Source organism: Mauremys mutica, chromosome 8 (genome assembly GCF_020497125.1).
Source record: "Mauremys mutica isolate MM-2020 ecotype Southern chromosome 8, ASM2049712v1, whole genome shotgun sequence".
Classification (NCBI taxonomy): Eukaryota; Metazoa; Chordata; order Testudines; family Geoemydidae; genus Mauremys; species Mauremys mutica.
In genome coordinates this window covers 79760657-79783409 of record NC_059079.1, presented here as the reverse complement: position 1 = coordinate 79783409, position 22753 = coordinate 79760657, and the positions used below count along the sequence as shown (strand labels likewise).

The 22753-nt window shown below is 42.4% G+C and overlaps 1 protein-coding gene across 3 annotated transcripts in view; it reads left to right on the top strand.

Moving 5' to 3' along the window:
- Positions 1-22753, top strand: part of KCNIP1 (potassium voltage-gated channel interacting protein 1) — an 849721-nt gene that overhangs the window by 383771 nt on the left and 443197 nt on the right. Inside the window, exon 1 of one of the 3 annotated variants that reach the window (XM_045026856.1) lies at positions 12406-12475. The exons of the other annotated variants lie outside the window; for them this stretch is intronic. The gene's annotated coding sequence lies outside the window, so the exon portion shown is untranslated. Of the gene's footprint in view, positions 1-12405; positions 12476-22753 lie in introns of those variants that run through there. 3 annotated transcript variants of the gene reach the window in all.

Genomic DNA, 22753 nt, shown 5'->3' with positions numbered 1-22753 from the left:
ATCTGCCGGTCCCGCGCCTTTGGCGTACCCACCACCGAATTGCCGCCGAAGCTGCGGGACTGGCAGAAACACCGCCGAAGGCTCCCTGACTGCTGCCCTCATGACGACCGGCACCCCCCACCCTCCGGCTTGCCGCCCCAGGTTGGGTGGGAGGGAGGGAATGCTGATAAAAGTGGGGAAAGGGATGGAGTTCAGGGTCTGCACTGAAGGGAAGAAGGTTGTGGATTCCCACAGATAACCCACAGATTCAGAGGTTAAATTATTAAACAATTGTTTTATGCTAGTGTCTAAAGAACCTATCCAAGTCCCAGCCCCTTTGTGCTTGGTGCTATATAGACACACAGAGACCTGGGCCCAGGTCATCAAAGGTGTTGGAAGTTAGGCACCTAAATACCTTTGAGAATCTGGGCCATAGTGAGTACTCAAGAGTTTACACTTTAAAATAGACAGTACAGAGTGAGAAAAGAAACAAAGTCAGAAAGGTGAAATGACTTGCCTAAAATCACCCAGCTGGTGAGTAGCAGTGGTCGGAACAGAACCTAGTTCCAACAAAGCTTTGTGTAGTCATCCAACCTCAGATTTTTGAGATTTGTCACTATTACATATCCTGCTGCCACTCGGTCGTCCCCTAATAGAATAGCTCCAGCAACCCTGGCCTGGGATATCAGAACCTGGAAATTTGCTGTCATAGTAAATGTAACACTTGAATTGATTAGGGGCACTTCAGCCATCAAGCTAATTTCTTAGTCCTGGAGCATTGCATATTTGCTATGTTTATCATACTACATTAGGTGTTTAATTAAAAAGAAGTTCCCAAAGGATTAGCCAGCTTCATGTTGACAGCAGAATCTGATTTGTAGCAGATTTTGTCAGGTAATTATAACATGGAGCTGAGGGGCTTGAATTGAATATCTCATGACAGCAACTTAACAAAAAAAATCACCCATTTTGTTAGGAGAAAAAAATCAAACTGACAAAAAAAAAGTTTTCTTCTGCTGTAAATTAGTTAGCAAATTAGTGTAGATATTATCCAGATTACTACAGATGTGCTTCTCTGCATGAAATATGTGAGGCAGATAATCAGTGTCACTCACCATTTGCAGCTATTTTGGAAACACCTGCTTCTCATATGCTTATTAGGAAACAGTGTGTGGGTTTTTAATTTGTATTGTCTCATGTTATGTTGCATTAAGCAGGATCAGCTGGAGACAATGTAAATCTACATGCTGATGCTGCGAACAGAAGCTAGCAAGAGCCTTGGTTGAACATACCAACTGGCATTATAATACACAGTTGGTTACTGACCAGAAATGACTCAAGAACTTTATTGAAATGAAAGAAGAGATTCATACAAGAGAGAGGGAGAGATCCAGCCCAGTACAGCCAAAAGTAGCCTCCATAAAATGGACCCAGCTATATCCCCACCTGAAGCTGATCAGGGCAGTTGTCTGTACCTCTAAAGCAGGATTAAGATTTGTTGGTTTCAGGGCCCAGGATGATGGTAGCAGGTAGGATGGGGACAGAGAAGGGAAGAGATTGAGATTTGGATGAGAGCAGAGCTGGCATGGAACAAGCTCATTTACATGAGTGTCTCCTACCGGACAGTTTTACATCTTCCCACCACAAAGCTTTTTCTTGTTTGGAGGGTTTTGTGGTGGGCCATTCAGACAGGTTGGCATCTTGCATATTCAGCATCCATTGCCTGTCATAGTTTGTGCTGCTCGGAAGGCTGCAATTGCAAATGAATAGGAACAGAGAATTTGCCATGCAAGATCAATCCATTTGGTTCTTTTAGACTGGCATCATTCCTTTGCTGATGCCCCATATCTGATGTTTCACTGGGAAACAAAAAAACAGCCATTCCTAACACACCTTGCCAACTGTCCAGTGCTGTCAAGGGACTCATGGAGAGTGCTTTATACATTACAAATCTTCAACATAATTCATTATATCAAATGACTTTCTCTCAGTACAGTGTGGTCCTATAAGCCACTGATGATTGGGACGCTTACTGAGTTCTGCTTATTCTAATCACTTTCTCTTCCAATTGAAATCAATAAGAATCCTAAAGAGCAAAATGAGCAGTAGTTTATGGCCCTTTAGTGACATATTTTCATTGGCTCCAGGCTCTGTACTAAGTTAGGTTCTTTCTTAATAATGATCATGGTGTTAAACAGGCATCTGTATTACTAGGACTCTGTGTGTGTGTTTTCAGAATACTCACAGTTGATTATCAGCAGTAGACACTAATTGATTCTGTCACTAACCCTTCACATGCAGCTATGGATTGAACATGGACAGATGGATTTAGAGAAGCCTTGAAACATCGGTGTCAGCATTTTATGGGCATTAGACTAAAGGAGATGATATAAGGGCAAGGAGAAAACAGACAGTGTGGGGGAGCATTTACAAAGCAGCTGTCTTTTAACCAACAATTTGGTACATTTCCTTTTTCATTAAGCCACATGGATGTCTCATTTTATGTGAGATGCATGAGATGTTCAAAATGCTTAGCTATAATTGTACAAATGCTGTAAGGGAAAGGCGTTTTCTATGGAGGGAATATTTCCATCCACATTTTGGAGTGCAGCTTCCAGACTTGGGATCCAGGGGCCTTTTAAATCCATTTCTTATTTCTCAAGCTCTTTAAAAAGTTATCAGGGTAACAGGGTGTAACGGATCATTTGCAACGGAAGTAGTTAAAAGTCAACCTTTGTCAATCACAACCTTGTCTCTCTCAGCAACAGAAGTTGGTCCAATAAAAGACATTACCTCGCCCACCTTATCTCCCTTGTCAGTCACAATAGAGAAAGGGTCCAGATTCTGATCTGAGTTACACCAATGTAAATTCAGTAGAACTACTCTGTATTCACACAGATTTGTCTCTCTTCTGTGTGAATATGGGGAAATCTGAGATACCGCAGCATGGTAACAGCTAGAAATAATCAATTTCTAATAGCATGTATATAAGCCCTATTAGCCCTAATTTCAAATAGAAGCTTAAAAACTCCCAAACAGAACATTTAATTTAAGAGAGAGATTTTTTCATTAGTTTGTTGTCTGCCCTCTTGTTTCAGCTGTTTGCTAGTCATGTCATTACAGGCTCAAATATTCACTGCTGGCTGCCAGCCTGTTTGCAAAAGAATGGCCATCACCACAATAGCTGCTCAAAAGTTCCATTCTCACACTGAGGGTATCCCAAGATGACAGGTTTCAGAGTAGCAGCTGTGTTAGTCTGTATCCGCAAAAAGAACTGGAGTACTTGGGGCACCTTAGAGACTAACACATTTATTTGAGCATAAGCTTTCGTGGGCTGAAGCCCCACTTCATCCTTGGGGCTGTAGCCCATGAAAGCTTATGCTCAAATAAATTTGTTGGTCTCTAAGGTGCCACAAGTACTCCTGTTCTTTATCCCAAGATGTTTCCATAGGCTTAGAGGCAAGGATAGGAATGCTGCATAGCTGCTACTCTCTATTTCTTTGCATCTATCTTCCTGGTGGTGTATTTGTCTCCATACAGACAAAGTGGAGGGGAGCATCTGACCCAGTGTTTGAAGTTGGTATTACCTGTTCCCTGAGCAAACTTCCTTACAGAGAAGTCAGATGGTGTAGAATGCCAGATTACGTGGGAAGGAGAGAAATGGTTTGAATGCACTATTAAACTGACCTGAAATTACACTGGCTTCCAGTCAAAAAGCTGCCCTGTGCACTCAATAGCTGATATAACAAGAAGCTCAATAAACTCTCTTTTAATAATTGGCTGTGTCAACCAATCAGACCTTAATGCTAACATTTGCCTCAAAGCAAAATCTGCAAACTGAAAACTCATATACTTTAAAATTAAAGTTAAAATGAAACCAAAAGCTTTCTAATGTGTTTTTATGCTATGTAATGTAACTACTGCTCTTAACTAAATAGCTGATTGGGGTTTATATTTGTAATCTGTTTCCATTTGCTATTAAATATTCTTTCAAGTGAAGTTAAGTACATTTCAGTTCCCATTCAGTGGGTGTTTCATGGTTGTTATTGGATTAGGAGAGCAGGGGGCAGATCGTTTGCTGGTATCAATTGTCATAGTTCTGATGGTGTCACTGGACTCTCATGGAGCTATGACAATGTACATCAGTTGATGATCTTTCCCTTAGGCTACTAGGATTTGCTATGCCTAGGATTTCCTAAGCTACTAGGATTTCCTATGCTGATGATTTCCCAGATGATCTACAACTTGTCCGTTAATCATGATGTCTGCTCGAATCCCGTTTTTGTTAGTTATTTCAAACCTATGTGCATGTAACTGATTTCTCAGTTACAAATAACATAAAACTTCACAATTTGATAGTCTCTCTCCTTTTTACATGCTGTGATCAGCTTTGATCATCTGTGAAATAATAAATCATATTGATGTTTTAAATTGCTGTTCTTGGATAACTGAGTTAACACTCCCGTCAAGATGAATGGAGAAGTTTGCACCTCTCAGAGCTATTGTGTCAGGCTCCCTGAAGACTCAGGCAAGTTTTACTGCACCGAATATGTATGGTTCACATTTTCAAAGTTTTTTTCACAGCTGTAAGGGGGCAAAAAATATTTTTTTCAATTGAAGACCTAGGCAGGCAGTGTGACCTAGTGGAGAGGACACTGGATTAGGATTCAGGATTCCTGGGTTTTGTTGTTTCCTCCTCCACTGCTTCGATGGATGAACTTGAGCAAGTCATTTCCCCTTCCTGTGCCTCAGATTGCCCATCTTTAAAATGGGGATAATTAGACTGAGCCTCCTTTGTACATTGCATTGAGATTTACAGTATAATTATTCTGATGTCATCATGACTGTGCCTTAATCCAACTCTGCTCAAGAATGTGTTCACACTCCATTGAAGGGAACCCCATTAAACCCAAGTGATTACATGTTGAACATCAGCATATTCTGCTGCAAGTCATGTGTCGGGGGCAGAGCTTGGATTCTTGGGGAGCTTGGGAAAGTACCAGGACTACTGCTTCAATTTGAGGCCTGCCTGTTACAACTATGAAACCACTGAGAAGTGGAAATCAGCAGTTTGGCACAGCTCTGTTCACCATTTTTGACTACTTGATATGGTGATTGTGCAGTACTAAGTATTACTACAGTGTGTGTGATTGTTACTGTGAGCCCCCTACCCATTAGCTATCACACACTCCGTGGGGTGGATTTAGGATTGTTCGTCTTGCCAGTCAAACATTGATTAGAATCTTTGATTGGCAGCTTTGGCACATTTCCTATTTTATTATCTTTTAGCTTCATTAAACATGTTTTGGCAGCTTTGAAGGCTTATCTTAGGACTTCCCGATGTCTGGCTTGTTCTATTTAAGTATTTGTCAGATCGCAGTTAGTTAGTTTGGTTTAAAGTGGTGATTACTACCCACTGTGTGTTTAATTCAGAGCAGGTGTTTGCAATCATCCTAGTTAAATACAGGATATAAATGAACTAGCAAAACATGTACCATTCTGGGCATCCTCATATTTATTCAACTCAGGACATGTGTTCAGCTACAGACCGTGGGATTTTCAAAAGTGCACAGTGTTGGTCCAACTCTCTCCCCACTTAAGTCAATGAAATGTCTTCCATTGACTGCAGTGGTCAAGGCTGAGTTCTGTTTAAAATTGTGTGTTTTATGTTTATCATTTATTACTAAAACTTCTAGGGCCGCCCAGAGGATTCAGGGGGCCTCAGGTCTTCGGCGGCTGGGGGCCCCCAAATTGCCACCGAAGACCCGGCACTTTGGCGGCGGGTCCCTGGGCAGAAGGACCTCCTGCTGCCGAATTGCCGACGACGACCTGGAGCGGACGAAGCTCCAGGGCCCCGGGACCCGTGAGAGTTTTCCGGGGCCCCCAGAGCGAGTGAAGGACCCCGCTCTGCGGGGCCTGGGGAAAATTGCTCCTCTTGTCCCCCACTCTGGGCAGCCCTGACAACTTCCATATCTGGAATCAGCAAGATCAAGCCCTTTACTACTTCTATTTAATTAACAGTAAATGGAAAAGGGGATTCTGAAGACCAAATCTAACTTAAATTCACTTAGGTGAGTTCATTCTGTCTTGGTGCAACTGACCAAAACTTAAAATAAGTAAAACAAATGCTTTGTTAGATGAAGATAACATAAACCACCCTCCTTCATGAGAATACATGGAGGTGATCACACCAAAACTCCAGAAGATTTAAATGTTCAGTTGGTTGATCACCTGGACTTCATTTGTACCGCAGGCAGATGGCTGGGCTCGCATAAGAAGTGGAGACCAACAATATAATACAATATGGGAAACTCTTGCCACAATCCTATAGACTCCTGTTCAGTGGTGTAGATGTTAATACCTCTGCATATCCCACTGAGATCCCCTCACCCTATCTGGAGCAGCATTGCCGGGTTGCCATTCTCCCACCAGCTTACTGCCCTGCTTATGCTCTCTGGGACCCCTCTGACAGAGGGAAGGGGGTCACACTGGCAAGTGAAATTAATGTGCCTCCAAGCCATATTATTGTTTGATACAGAACTTGCCTTGTGTAGCAGGGGGCAAATGCCACTCACAACAGTTCTTCTGCAGCTTCTCCCCTCTTCCTGAGCCACGAGAGTGGATGGGATGCAGATGGCTTTGGGGCACCGTGAGAACATCCCAAACAGCCATTTTTCCTTTCACACAATCCTCTCCAACCTTTTCTTGTGTTGTGGAAACTCCAGCAAGCCACATCAATGGGAGTCTTTCCATTGACTTCAGTGAGCTTTGGATCAGGCTTATTGTGGGTGGGGCACAAAGGGTTTGTCTATAGTGCGTACTAAGCCCAGGTCTGGGGGACCCAGGCTCGTGGACTCAAGAGTTTGCAAGCCCATCCTGAGTGTCCACATTGCATTTTAACCCTGGGTGTACAGTTGCTGGACCTGGGTCTCACAGCAGTACGAACGGGTCCATACTGCACTACAAAGACCCTCTGACTCAGGTCTGCCACCTGACATGCATCCACATTGCAGAATGACAGGGCTTGGACCCACCTCCCTAACAGGATCCTAGGACCTGGGTCCTGAGTGCTTGCTGACCCAAGTCAGACTGATTCGTGTGTACATGGAAGGGGGTTCGGGCTCAAACCTGAATCAGAGCTCGGGCTGTGTGTGCAGTGTAGACATACCCAGGTGGTCCAAGATAACTTGGGGAATAGAAATCTTTTTTTTTAAATGGACAATTCTTTAGATTATTTTGGTAGATCAAATAGGTGGCCACATTTAGGGTAGGGGGTGAGTTTGCATCCCTGCCATTGTATTGGCCAGGCATCAGAGAAGCCTTGTCAAAATGTTTCATCTGCAGTTGTTTTTTTCCAGATAACAAAGCCCATCAGTAATTAACATGGCCAATTATTAAGGAGCCTGTGATCATGTTTCTCCTGGGCTGAGCAATGAAGTGCCTGTGACATTTAACATAGTAACCTGACATTTAAATGTCAATTGAAAAGTGTTTGCTAGAGTTGGTAGAGATTTCCAGAGAGACATGCTAGTTTTTGCTGTCAGAATGGCTTCACAAATACTTAGATATTTCAGCTGAAACATCAGGTTTTTGCCACAGTTCTGTTCCCACAAAGATTGAGTGCCCAGGGTCTACATTGCTTAGGGAGCTGATAGTGGTATGTGGAGCACTTCATCTCCTGAGCATTGTTTCAGTGACAGAAAGCTGCCATGTGCTCTCTCTCATAAAAAAGGAGTCTGCTGATTGCAGTCCAATTCCTACTGGGCAGCTATCTCCATCAGATACACCCTCATAGCTAGTGCTGCCTGGCACCCTCATTGGCAGTTTCAACAGAGAAGCTAAGGTTTGAATGGACCATGGAGACAGACATTCTAGAGATTATCCTTCCAAGGCAGGGATGTGGAATGCTGGAGGTATGATATGGGGAAATATGCCTTTGTGGGTGCTCTCACCTTCTGCTGGCTGCCTGTGAATGGGTCAATTTTGCCCTCCATGCCTAAAGAGTTCTAAGTTCTTGTGATCTGTATCCAGCACTTTTTATGAACATGACACTTAGTTTAAAAAATTGAGATTGCTATTGGAAGGCCAGAAAAAAAAACCTCCTTGGCATATCTTCCATGGCAAGAGTTGTGGCTAGTAGCTTGTTGATGCTGCCTGAAAGACAGACTGATTGAAGACACTTGGATATCAAAGGAGCCCTGCATTAATGCTCCGATTTGCTCTTGCAAAACTGATCACAGGGGAAACATGGCTGGGCACTGGGGAAATACAAGGGAAAAAAGCCTCCCCTGCAAGCCATGTCACAATGTGAGACTGCTACTGTAACCTTAAGGCTACAGACCCTATGACAGCCCTAACTCATGAGTCCAGGAGGACTGGCATTGCAGCAGATCTTTCAGCCCCCCCGTAGCCCACCCCTTTCTCCCTGAACTTCTCCCTGCATATAGCAGCTGGGAATTACCAGAGAGCTATCCCCATCAATGCAGAGAGTTGACACCTCTTGCCTAGCCCTCCAAAGCCTGTGCCTCTTTCCTGTGCAGTGGAATAACACAAGTCCCACTGCAAGGAGACACTGGGTAGCAATAGAGCCAAGGCTCGGATTTGCCCTTCTAGGCATACAATAGCTACAGCAGCTTTCTGTTTAATTTTTGCTGATTGCAAATCACCCTATTCATGAGACTATTGAATAATCTACATTGTGTGAAAGCTTAGCAGGTCCAAATAATGTTGTCTTTCCTGCACCCACCCCCGAATCAGCGGGGGGAGGGGAATTGGAGTCATAGTTGGCATTTCAGAAAGAGGCAGTTACAAGTGCTTTGAAATCCTACTTAATGAACTAATTGCTTTGTTACATCCCTAAAAATTCATCTGTGTCCTACCAGTAATTGTGCTTAGTTTAAAAGCAATTAAAGGTTTACAGCCTAGTTTTCCCAGACTCTGAAATCACATTTAGGAAGGGGAAAAACCTAAATGTACCAATGAGTTGCTACGAATGCCTCTCATAACTGCTTTATCTCAAGGAGGCTTGGGTTCCCTTTCCTTAGGAGAGCGGTTGTATTTAACACTGAGAACAAACCTGATATGGTACCAAGTGCATAACTGGGAATTTCTTAAACATAAAGTCATCTCTTTAGCTACAATTCAGGCTAAAGAGGTCAAAACCGAGGAAACAACTCAACCAGACTGCCTTAAAATCACACTGAGTTATAATTAAAAATGTATCAGCACATTCACTGTTATATTAATACTTAGATTACCACTGTGTATATATTCCTTGTGCTCTTGTAGCCTGGCTGACATATCATTTTAATTATACTTTGGTTTTATATTTTCAAGACCTGTGAGAGGTTGCAAAACAAATCAGTCGTACAACTAGAACAGAACCCAGGAGTCCTCAACAGGCCACTCAGCTACACAGAGCTCAATACAAGAGAACTCACATGTTAAAAACATGTTTCTAGGGTTTTTTTCTTTGCTGACATTTATTTACTGAAAAGGTCACTTAAAGAACTGAGTGGAAATATGTTCACTTATCATTTAAATGAGTCTTTATGTAAGCGCAAATAGCATTACATTCTCCTGACCATAATTCAAAATCACCTTTCAAATGTTGTAGGATTTCTGTCTGTCTTCCAGGGATTCCTGAACATGTTTGGAGATGTCTTGTTTAAAGGAATCTGTGCCCAGACATATAATAACTATCAGCATACGGTGGAAGAAATAAGGGAGTCAACATTTCAGCAACTCCTGGACAAAAGTCCTAAATGCCCATTTTTGTTGTTATGCAATGTTGTAGTTGTGTTGGTCCCAGAATATTAGAGAGACAAGATGAGTGAGGTAATGTTTTTTATTCGACCAACTCCTGTTGTCAAGAGAGAGAAGCCTTCAAGCTGAAGAAGAGCTTTGTGTAAGCTCAAAAATGTGTCTCTCTCGCCAACAGAAGTTGGTCCAATAAAAGATATTACCTCACCCACCTTGTCTCTCTATTCATGGTAGTAGCATACATATACTAAAAAAAACCCCCAAACCAAAACCTCCAAATGTTCAGTGTCTCAGAGAAATTATAGCCAAAATGTAAAGAAGAAAATGATGCGATTAGAGAATAAGAGCAGATTTTATTGTTGTTCACTTGCTATAAATATATAAGATTTCACTGTTGAAGACCCTCTGTAATAGTCAGGCTGAAAGATGTGTGTAGTGCAGCTGTGTGTTGTTACATTTGCTCCATGCCATAGCAGAGGTTGCTGCCTTTCAGTTGTTGGTAATTCCTGAATTCTCAATTAATAGACCCTGATGTTCAAGTTTTCAGCACCGACAGGAGGGCCAAATTCAGAAGAGCTTAGCTCCCAATTAGGCACCTAATTAAGGGCCTGATTTTGCCTGTGCAACTTTAATTTGGGCTGTTACATCTATGATAGTTTTTAATTACGACTATATAACAATTTTTTCCCACAGATCCTACCTCATTCAGTGTGCACAATTGGATGATGCCCACTTAATGAGCAGCTATTGAATATTTTTTTCCTCATTGTTCAATGAGTGGCTCTAGGCTTTATTTATCACACACTATTAAAACCCTGCTCTGAAGACAGAATTATTAATTACCTTTCTGGGCTTTTCCACAACACTTGTAGTATGTGAGTGCTTCACAAACATGAATGCATTTATTTTTACAACACCCCTGTGTGATGAGGGAGTGATATTATCCCCATTTTACATATGGTGAACTGAGGCACAGGAGATGAAGATAAAAAGTATTCACTATTTTGAGTGGCCAATTTGATATGTCTAGGACATAATTTTTTTCATAATACTGGGCATTACAGAGCATTATAGAACTCTATATATTCAAAACACAGCTCTCATTGACTTCAGGTGCAGCTGTGGGTTCTTAGGACTTGTGCAAATCAGACCCAAGAGTCTCATATCAGGCATCCAGAAAATGAGGAACACATAGTGACCACCTGTGAAAAGTTTGGTTTAAGTGACTTGCCCATCATCACAGATATGCTCTTTGAGGCACAGGCAGGGATGTAATTCCCTTATCCAGAGCAGCATTCAACTGCTTTAATCATGAGCCCCTACTGTCTCTTCCTGCACTCCCCTGCCTCATTGACTACCCACCACTGTATCATAATGCGTATTCACAAGAAGGCTGGATTAAAGTTGCACAGGCCATTTTAATTCTGCCATTTCCTAACTTTGAGGGCTTGACTTTGCAACCTTCATAACGTTCTTTTAACATCTTTTTTTGTGATTAATATCAGTGCAGTTTGCAGAAGTGAGTATGTTTGTCTGCCTTTTTGCCTAAACACGATGGGTGTGATCTATAGCCTATTATGGATGAGTGGTTAGACCTCTAATCTGAAAGGAAGTCATTCATCTCAGCTACCCATCAAAGAGTTTCATTGTGCCACAGCATTTTTGGCAACCCAAACATGTGGTCTGCCAGACGTTGAGAAAATCAGGATGCTGGATTCTTGCACTGATCTCAACTGAGCTACCATTAAATTGGGATGATAGAAAAATATGCAATAGTCAGTCTGATTCTTAGTCAGCCTATTCCAATTAGTGGCTTTTGTGCTATTATTCAAGCTATATGCAATGTGAAGCTGTGACAATGATTCCTTATTTTATTTCACCTCATTCTTAGGGATTCAGAGTAAATATGTTATGTATATGTTTGTGGTATGCACACCGATTTCACAAACCCAGAGATTAATATTTGTTTCTGTTTCTATTTAGTCTGTGCAAGTTTTCTATGGCATTTCACATTTCAAATGTGTTTTATTTGAAAAAATTCAGCAGTCTTCTCATCCCACTATTACCATTGACTTGAAACTTATCTCAGCTATGTATCAAGTTTAGTGACATGTTTCCCACAGGAGAGCTGAAATTACAAAACCAGTTTTCCAGATTTCTTTCCTGATTTGTGTTGTACCATGAGAGATGTAACAGCATTCCTACATTTCCCTCTTTTTTTCAGAGACAAATTGTTTTTTCCCACACATATAGTAGTGCCTCATTCTGTACAAAAAGAAATTAAACTACAGGCTTCGGTTTTTGTGGCATAGTCTTACCCAAATGTAATTTGTGTATATATTTCCTTTTGTGATGGCATGTTCATTGCCCTGAAGGGGTTAATGTAGCCTAAGAAGGGGACCAATTAACCAGACAGGCCACAGCTGAGGGGATTCAGGAAGTTTATGTAAAGTAGTGGGAGACAGATATATTAGCCACAGGCTAAGCAAATCCCAGTTATCAGCATCAGCAAATGGCAGCTGCTTCAGGTCAATTAAGAAACCTGGGGACAATTAAGATCTTTCCAGAAGGCAGGGAGGACAGCTAGGTAGATTGGGACACCTGAAGCCAATCAGGGGCTGGCTGAAACCAGTTAGTCAGGTGGGGACGCGTGTTGGGAGTTGTAGGAGGAAGCCACGCTGTTGGAGAGACTGAGCAGTACAACCATATCAGGCACAAGGAAGGAGGCCCTGAGGTAAGGGTGAAGTATATATCAAGGAAGTGGGGGCTGCTGTGGGGAAGTGGTCCAGGGCATTGTACATGTCCTATTTCTAAAAAGTCAGCTGTCATAGCTGATACTATTAGGATCCCTGGGCTGGAGCCCGAAGTAGAGGGCGGGCCCAGGCTCCCCCTTTTGCCCTCTGATTAATCACTGAGACTGGGAGACAACAGAGACTGTACAAGGGAGAGTTGCTTCTCCTCACCTCCCTTGCTGGCTTATGATGAAAATGGCTCAATAGGCTGTGGCCCTTGCCTCTAGAAAGAGAAGGGCTACGTGGAGGGTCACAGTGAGCCTTTGAGGCTAGCAAAATCCACCAGGAAATGCAGGACCCATGGAGATAGGGACAGAGCTTTGTCACAGATGGTGGTATAGCTTTGTCCTGGGGAACAAAGTTTGTTACTTGCACTTACATGCTGGATAGCTGTCTGACCACCAGAACAGTCATAGCAGAGATAGTCCTGACCATGCACTCAAGAGAACTGTGGAAGTTTGGATACATACCCAGCATTTCCAGCTCTTCTCTCTCTTTCTCAAAACAAATACCCCCCCAACTTTGTACTTAAATAGCATCTCTTCTCTGAGAATCAGAAACTCTTTAGAAATAGTAGGTCACTAAATGCCTTCTGAAAAGTAGGTGAGTATATTACATGAAATGTTTACTGAGAAGTGAGCAGTGGTGCAGAGAGGTTAAATGACTGTCCCAAAGTCACATACTGAGTTAGTCGTAGGGTTGGAGGGGATACCCAACACTTCTGAATCCAAGTTTTGTGCAGTATTCACTGGACCACACACTCCGGGACATGGCAGTGGTTAGAAGCTAGAGTGATTCAAACTACAAAAAGCATTACGTAGAAGGATCTCTCAGTTCCTCTGAAAACTCCCAAGTGGCTAAGGCCCTGCAGAGGCTGTGGCTGTATTACACCCTCTGCAGTGACTATTTCTGCTTTGAGAGGGTCCCAGGGGAGCCATCCATTGACACCCCTATCCAAGAGCAGATCCTACAGAGGCATGATTCTGTGAGCAGAAGGACTTCCTACTTATTCTCTGGGATATGTGGAATTTATGGAAAAACTTGTCACCTGTTGCAATATGTGGGTGCGATTTTTGTCCCCTTACTTAGCCTTCTTGCATGAGGCTTCCTTTAGGAGGTGGCAATCAGATAGTGTATCATGTTCATTGTCCAATAGCTATCATTTTTAAAGGATATTATACATTGCAGTTATCACATGGTTACTGTAAATACAAGGACACTCCATAAATATCCTATGTCAGCACTGTAATTTCTTCTACGGAAGTGTTAAAATTGCAGCAAAGCTAAGCAAACACAAAGTTCAAATGGGTGTTTTGTCTAATGACTCAGAGGGCAAAATCCTATTAGTCAGCACCTACATCTAATTTGGCCAGTTGTTGGTATTATCAGTACTACAGCTCATGTGTCAACAGCAGGGGCCCCAATCAGCAAACTCTCTTAAATCCTCTTAAATCACCCTCAAATCCTATTAAATCTCAAAGCACCCTCTTAAATCCTATTGCTGTTAATGGTATAGTAACTATCTGATTGTGAGAATTTCCTGGACTGCCTGTCTGTTCACTGTTTGTATCTGAAACCAGGAATGTTAGGGATGGGTAGAAGGGCCATGTATAAGAGCTTCACTGACTGAAGCCAGAATTATGTTTCTGCTGCGATCTTCAGCATTGAAATCTCAAACCTGCTAGCACCAAAGACAATCAGACAGATAACATACTGTTACTGTTTACTGTCATTTATGGTTCTGCCCAACCGTGTTCTCTCTGGTACAGCAAAAACTGCCCTCATGCGCTTGTTCTACTACAGTGCTACTCACTCAATACATCCTAATTACAGGTAAGAGAATTGCTGCTCTTACAGCCCACCCACTCCTTAAAGCTCTAAAGAGTAGTAGTTAAGAGAGTTGAAGGACTAGTCCAGCCTTGAAAAAATGAGAAGATTGTAGTGTACTGCTGCTAATATTAATTTGTCAGCCTTCCTGGACAAGCATTTCTGGAAGAGATATTGTTCGCTAGTCAACGTAAACTGAGTGGCTACGATACATACCGATGAGTATCTCAATGTCTTTTTATACCTTACATGTAGGATCATTACCTAAAAATCACAAAGAGAAAATAATATATTCACTAACAGCTTTGTAACTTGATAAGTAAATTGGCATTTACAGTGGAATCTGGCACATTCTGTGTTTGTCGCCTGTGCGCACTCCATTCCTTTTTCTACATTTAGTTGTATAGCAGTCATCATTGAAATTGAATGGCTATCAGTTGATTGAAAGAGCCCTGAACAACTTCTAATCTGAACACAACAGACTAAGAGTCTGGAGGTGAATTGGGAAAATAGCAAGCGTAAGAGATTAATTCAACTTCATGGTCAAGTCTCCTCTAAGCTTTACAGAGAACTTCATTAAGAGATTACTGGGTGATAACATATTCAGTAGAGCTGCTTGGGAACTTTCCATCTGAATGATTTGCTAATGGAAAATGCAGTTTCTGCAGGAAAATGTCAATTTTGCCAAAAAGTTTTGATTTTTTTGCCTTTTTTTCCTATCAGGAAAATCACAACAAAATATTTTGTTTGGGAGTGAGTTCAACGCAAATCGGAATATTTTGTTTGTTGAACTGACTCAAAACATTTTGTTTCAGTTCAGCACTAGACTGCATTGCCTCAGGGGAGCTGTGATTTGGGATCTCATTATCTCCTATGGCCTGGGATTGCTGGAGGACTATGTTGCATGGTGCAACACAGATACCCCTCTGACTTAGCTGTCTGGTGCATCATGGGAGTCATATAACTGACACAAGAGATGTCATCTGTCCAGGGAGCCTGGACCATAGGGGAGAATGAGGACCTCAGGCTCCCAAACTAGGACTCCCCTGAGGCAAAGGGAAATAAAATTTATTTTGAGTCAGTTCCACAAAACAAAATGAAACATTTTGATTTTGGAATGTCAAATGTTTTGATTTAAAAAAATCTGGAAACAAAACACTAAAACATTTTGGTGTGCAAAATATTTTGATATTTCAACTTTTTGTCCTGATCTTGGACAAAACCCAATGTTGAAATAGTGACATTTTCCTACAGGGAGGATGTTCCGAATTTACTAATACTCAGCTAGTGAAACAGAAGATATAAAGACAAATTCATTCTTTTCTCTAAGTCTAGACTGTGTGTTTGGCTGAGATCTTCTGGTGGTTTGGCTTAGGGAAATATCAGAAACCTAATGTTTTCTCTACCACAATACTGTTTCTGCTTTTAAATGTAAAAACACGTGCTTGCGTATGTACTTTTAATAGATCCCAGGAGATGTCAAAGATTGTAAGTCTAAAATGCAGTGCAGGATGCTCTCCCTTCCATCTTTACCATTGGTTCATTTAAGCAGGTAATAAATACTATGAAATAGCCCTTTCACCCAGAAAAAATCACTTTACTAAAATTTTCTTTAGCCTGTTGCTCAAAGTGATATGTTTGGACTCAGTAATTACTGCTGCAGCACTTGATTAGCACTAGATTTCTGGTAGTATCATTTCAACAGAATGTAGCCTTGCAAGAGAACTTCTTTTGCTGGTGGGGGAGGGAGGGAAGAAAGCTATCTACAATACCTTGGGAAAACAAATTAATTCATTTCAGCTTGTAAAAAAAAAAAAAAAATGACTTCCAGTTCCTGAGGTGCTTTGCCTATTTTATCCTGGATTCCACTGAAGCAAGTTTGCCCCTTCATTCCAGTTTATGATTTGCTGTCTGTGATCTATCTGTCAAACTGATTGCATCGATGTACATCAGTGCAACTCAAGTCCAATTTATCTTCCCTATGACCAAGGGGGCAATTCTCTTTTGATGTTGAGAGTTTTTATGAGTAGTAGTGATCCAGGAATTGTAACTGCAGTACAGGATGTACTGTTCTCATCTCTCTGAAAAAGGAATCAGGCTACGTTTCTGGCTTCAAACTGCTCTTTAAACAACACTTTCAGATCTCTACTCTAGGCACGTATGCAGCAAAGCTCCTGAAGTCATGGTATTATTGACTTCATTTCTGTCTTTGAAATTCTGTTTTCCACCAAATGAATAGCTTTTGCAGAGGGAAAACATGAAGAAGAAAGCATCTTTTATATTGTGACGGATCAATTCAGGACATTGGCTCCAGTGTTGTAATGCTGAAGAAGCTGTTTCTAACTAAGTAAACTTTTAAAATGTTTAATCTTAGCAGCATGTTAAACACACCACGCTGTCTCCAACTTATGTAGATGAAATTACTCTGGTGTTATCATCAATCATTCTTTCTGTTTCTACCAAGAGCTGTTCAGCATTACTCACAAGGATTGAAAAATAGATCCAGAGGCTGCATAAACTACTATGAATGAAAACAGACATGACAAACGGAGGCTATATCCCTTCATCACCCTGGGTATCCTGCCTTCTAACTTCCTAATGGGTGAAAGCAGCCTTTGAGGGAGCTGGGCCAGAGAAAGGTGGTTTTCTGGGCTGTATTGATTCCAGCAAGGGATATGTGGGGCAGGGATAGGACAGGGTCTGTAGAATTCAGGAATGTGGACATGCATTTGCATGTTATCTTCCTCCTCTCCCAACTCAGTATAGCAATGCAGCATCCTGGCATGCTAATTTGCTTTCTTCTGTACAGGTCAGTCTGCTTCAAAGGCATTATTATGGTCTTCCATAGCCTGCACAATGTGGAAAACCACAATTAAGTGACAAGGCATGAAAGGTAAAATTTTCAAAAGGGCCCAAAGTCACTTAGACATTATGGGCCAGATTTTAAAGGTATTTAGGCACCTAAAGATGCAGATAGGTGCCTAGTGGGATTTTCAAAAGTGCCTAGGTGCCTAACTCCCATTAAAAACAGTTGTCGTTAGGGGCTTAGGCACTTCTGCCCATCCTGCGAGGCATCCATCTGTATCTTTAGATACCTAAATACCTTTAAGAATCTGGCCCAAGGCCCATTTTGAAAAGGCAGTTAGGCCCTTAGGAACCCAAGTCCTCTTGATTTTCAATGACACTAAGTCCCATTTGAAAATGATTTAAGAAACGAAATCCCATTTAGTTACAGTAAAATGTTTTAAAGTATATGCCACCAACTTTCTTCCTGATTCTCTCTTGTGCATGGGTGTAGCACAAAGACTGTGCAATGGAGTATGGAGTAAAGGGTTGTAAGGAGCTCCCTTTCTCCCCTATGTCAACTGCGTGCATTGCCAGACCTAGCACCAGCTGCCACTGAACTGCTACTTCCCCTTCTGCATGGTCAGCAGGGCTGGAGGCTTGGATCAACACCCCATGGGCTGGCCAACACAGCTGAGCCAGCATGAAGATGGTAGCAAACTGCACCAAAAGGTGTGGTGCAGCTGAATTCCTGCGTGGAGCAAAGGAGAAGCAGGATTATTCTGTGTCGCTATCTGGTTCCTGTTCTACTCCCAGGGCAACACACTGCACCTCATCTGGACTGCATTGCGAAGTGCCAGCCTAGCCCCTGTGTATGTGCACAGAACAGGGCCGGCTCCAGACCCCAGCGTGCCAAGCGCACGCTTGGGGCGGCATTTTCCCGGGAGGGCGGCAGGCGGCTCCGGCGGACCTCCCGCAGGCATGACTGCGGAGGGTCTGCTGGTCCCACGGCTTCGGTGGAGCATCCACAGGCATGCCTGTGGGAGGTCCACCAGAGCCGCGGGACCAGCGTACCCTCCGCAGGCACGTCTGCAGGAGGTCCCCCGGAGCCGCGGGACCGGCGACCACCAGAGCGCCCCCCGCGGCGTGCCGCCCTGCTTGGGGCAGCGGAATTCCTAGAGCCGCCCCTGGCACAGAATGTTATGTCCCTGCACACCTTCCACAGGCAGAGCTCCCATTGGTACCCGTGTCCCATGAAAGCATTCCTAGATGTTAGGTTGCTGTTTTTCTTGCTTTTGCTATTTGAACTGCCTGTTTCATTTCCAAACAAACTGGCAGCCCTTCCTCCTTGTTGGCAGTTTCTTGATCACATTTAAAAGCAAAGAATTGCAGGCAGCTGGTCATAGCATATAGCCTTCTCACCCTTCCATCAGTCTCAGTGCTCCGCCCAGAGGTCTATGGCTATTGTGAGTCTCCCTTGGGTGAGCTTGCTCATCGTGGGTGTGCGAAGATGGAGACGCAGAGCAGCTCTTAGGAAGGCACTAGTGAATAAATCATTATAAGTTACTGGGAGGAAGATATTGAAACCAATGTATAATTTACAACCTCTGGTGTAATTTATAGGCCAGAAGCATGTTGAAAATAAATACATTTACTTATGTAGTACCACACGATTGGCATGCATGACTCTGCAGACATTTTTTAATTCTAAAAAAGAGCTTAAAAGAAGATTCAGGTTGCAAACCTAAGTGTTAAAAACTTAGGATGTGCTAGAATTAAGGTGGTTCCCTCTGTGTATATATGATTCCATCTGTAATTATATGTTCCCATACTATTTTTCCCTGCCTCCACATACCACACATGGGTAAAGTCCATCCCAGAATAGATTTGGTTTGGATTGGTTTTGAACCTTTGCCTATTTTTTCCTTCCTTTAAATCCTTTTCTACACGCATACCCCCTCTGTGTGTGTACCTGAATACAGAGAACCTCAAGACCTGTTGTAAGGCCTTTTTAGTCAGCCATGACTTTAAATAGTGGCAGTTCACCAAAAAGGCCCATTGAGGGCATCTTGAAGGAACCCCAACTCTTTTATCTGAAAGGTAGATCCTGGAGCTTGCACGGTTAATGGGTATAGGCACATCTGACTTTCTTCCTTCCAGGTGGCTGCTTAGCCTCAAAGCCCTGCCCACACTCTGCTGTCTCCCCCCAGCGCCTCCCACCCACTGCCAAACAGCTGATCAGTAAGGCCACTGGCCTATCAGATAAGCGGCAGTGGGTGGGAGGTGCTGGTGGATGGGGTAGAAGGGGGCCTGCCAAGCAGCTGATCAGCAGTGGCTGGTGGGTGCTGAGCATTTTTTTTCTGTAATGCTCCAGCCCCAGACCACGTATAGAGTCAAGTGAGGCTTACATTTATTTTAATTATTGAGCAACACCCAGACAATGAGCACCCTGTAAAAAAAATCATAATTGCTAAATGCCAAGATTCTGCTACCACTATGAAACTAAGTAGCATCTTATTCAGCAAGTAGCTTCCCCAGAGGAAGGTATTATGTGATCACACACCTCCGGGGTGTGGTGTTCTGTCCCCTCTAGTGGCACTTTGAGAGATTAATGAGTCTGCTCTACAGCCTTAGCTAAGGGCCATGTGGATTTTAGCTCATGCAGCAGAAGCTCATGCATTTAGCTCCAAAGGTTCCAGGTTTGATTCCACTCCCCAACAACTGGGGTCTGTCGGTGTTACAAGTAGGGGCTCATGTGGGATTTCAACTGGGAAGTCTCTGAAGCTTCATCAGCTAGGGGGAAGTATGTACCGAGCCAACTTAGAGAGAGGGATTAATGAGTCTGCTCTACAGCTTTAGCTAAGGGCCATGTGGATTTTAGCTCATGCAGCAGAGGCTCATGCATTTAGGTCCCAGGTTCGATCCTGCCCGCTGACAACCAGGATCTGTTGGTGTTACAATTACTCAGTATGAATAAGCATGACAGAATCTGGTCCCCAAAACATAACTTTTTAAAATCTTACGCTTTTTACTGCTAGATTTTTACCTAATTTTATTTGCTTTCAAAATATATTGACAAAATAACATCATGAGTAAAATCAAATGACATTCACTATAATTACTCAAGCCATGAAAATGTTAGCAATTTTTTTATCTTTCCATTTTTAATAATTTTTCATGCATTTTCTTATTTTGCCACTGAAAAATGGATCAAAAGGCAAAGGAAAGAAAACAAAATTTTAAAACTCACAAACAAACAAAAATAACTTCTTTGGTATTTGGAAAAGTGGAAAATAGAGAAAAACAAATTATTGGGAATTTTTTTTAAAAAGGCCATTTTTTCTGATATTTTTTGTTTGAAATATTTTAATCTTCTCTAATTCCCTCCTGATGATAAACCTATATTAGCAGGACAGTGCTTCCTGTAACTTATGCCTTTCATTATTCAAATTTATTGTCAGACTGTATGATCTAGATTAAGCCTGTTTAGTCTAAAAACTTCTATATTGCCTCATAACTACCTATTATATTTGTACTACTGGAGCAAAGTATTCAGACAGAGGCTCGAGAGCTGCAAGTGGCTCTTTAATGTGTCTCCTGCAGCTCTTTGATTGTGTGATTTAATTATTAAGCCATCTAAGTTATTAATCAATCAAGATGTGTTTACTATGTTGTTAACCAATTGTACCTGATAAAATAATAGTCATGTTGCTGTGAGAATCTCTCTCTCTCTCTCTCTCTCTCTCTCTCTCTCTCTCTCTCTCTCTATATATATATACATATACACACTTCCCCTGTCATACTGTTAAATATGAACATATAGTACTATAGTGAATGAATGAACTGTGCCTCTTTTGGGTAATGTTGATGGGTAATTTGGCTCCTGAACCACTGAGGTCTGAGCATCACTGAACATCTAGGGGCCCTAACCATTGATCAGGACCCCATTGTGGTAACTGCTGTACGAACAGCGCAAAAAGATGACAGTCTTTTGCCCTAAGAGCTCACAATCTAAGTAGCACATGAGACAACATATGGATACAGACAAGACAGGAAAGTACATAGAAACAATGAGACAATACCGGTCAGCAGGAAAGGCAGTGATCTCAGTACACCAGTAGCCGAACTGTTGTCAAGAGTTTTGTAGGCTCTGTGGCACAGGAGAGTTTTTAGGTGGATAATGAAGTAGCGCTGCAGATGTTTGCAAGGAGCACCTTCCAAGCATGTGTGGAAGCATGGGAGAAAACATGAAGTTGTTTATTTGAAAATTCAAACACAGGCAATGGAGGCAGGCATCAGGGGCCGCTCAGAAGCGAGTGTTGACAGCACAACAGAGAATGAGAGAAGATAGTTAAGGTGTGTGTGCCGGGGTTCCCTGGCTGCAACCTAGGCTGTGGGACCACTGAGCCCTCTGTCCCACCAACGTGGAGTGTCTCCCTCACACTGTGATGCTGTGTCAAGCCACAAACCTCTGACAGGTATGGCACTTACACAGACATCCACAAGCAGAGACACACCCAACTGATTTCAGAGTAGCAGCCGTGTTAGTCTGTATCTGCAAAAAGAACAGGAGTACTTGTGGCACCGTAGAGACTAACAAATTTATTTGAGCATAAGCTTTCATGGGCTACAGCCCACTTCATCGGATGCATGCAGTGGAAAATACAGTAGGAAGATATAGATAGATAGATTTATATATATACACACAAAGAACATGAAACAATGGGTGTTACCATACACACTGTAAGGAGAGTGATCAGTTAAGGTGAGCTATTATCAGCAGGAGAGAAAAAGAACTGTTTGTAGTGGTAATGAAAATGGCCCATTTCAAGCAATTGACAAGGAACTGTGTGTGTGTGGGTGGGGGAGGGGGGAAATAAGCATGGAGAAATAGTTTTACTTTGTGTAATGGCCCATCCACTCCCAGTCTTTATTCAAGCCTAGTTTGATGGTGTCCAATTTGCAAATTAATTCCAATTCAGCAGTCTCTTGTTGGAGTCTGTTTTTGAAGGTTTTTTTTTGTTGTAATATTGCGACTTTTAGGTCTGTAATTGAGTGGCCAGGGAGACTGAAGTGTTCTCCAACTGATTTTTGAATGTTATAATTCTTGACGTCTGATTTGTGTCCATTTATTCTTTTACGTACTGACTGTCCGGTTTGGCCAATGTACATGGCAGAGGGGCATTGCTGGCACATGATGGCATATATAACATTTGTAGATGTGCGGTGAACGAGCCCCTGATGGCGTGACTGATGTGATTAGGTCCTATGATGGTATCCCCTGAATAGATATGTGGACAGAGTTGGCAATGGGCTTTGTTGCAAGGATAGGTTAGTGTTTTTGTTGTGTGGTGTGTGGTTGCTGGTGAGTATTTGCTTCAGGTTTTGGGGTTGTAAGCAAGGACTGGCCTGTCTCCCAAGATCTGTGAGAGTGATGGATCGTCCTTCAGGATAGGTTGTAGATCCTTGATGATGCACTGGAGAGGTTTCAGTTGGGGGCTGAAGGTGTGGCTAGTGGTGTTCTGTTACTTTCTTTGATGGGCTTGTCCTGTAGTAAGTGACTTCTGGGTGCTCTTTTGGCTCTGTCAATCTGTTTCTTCACTTCAGCA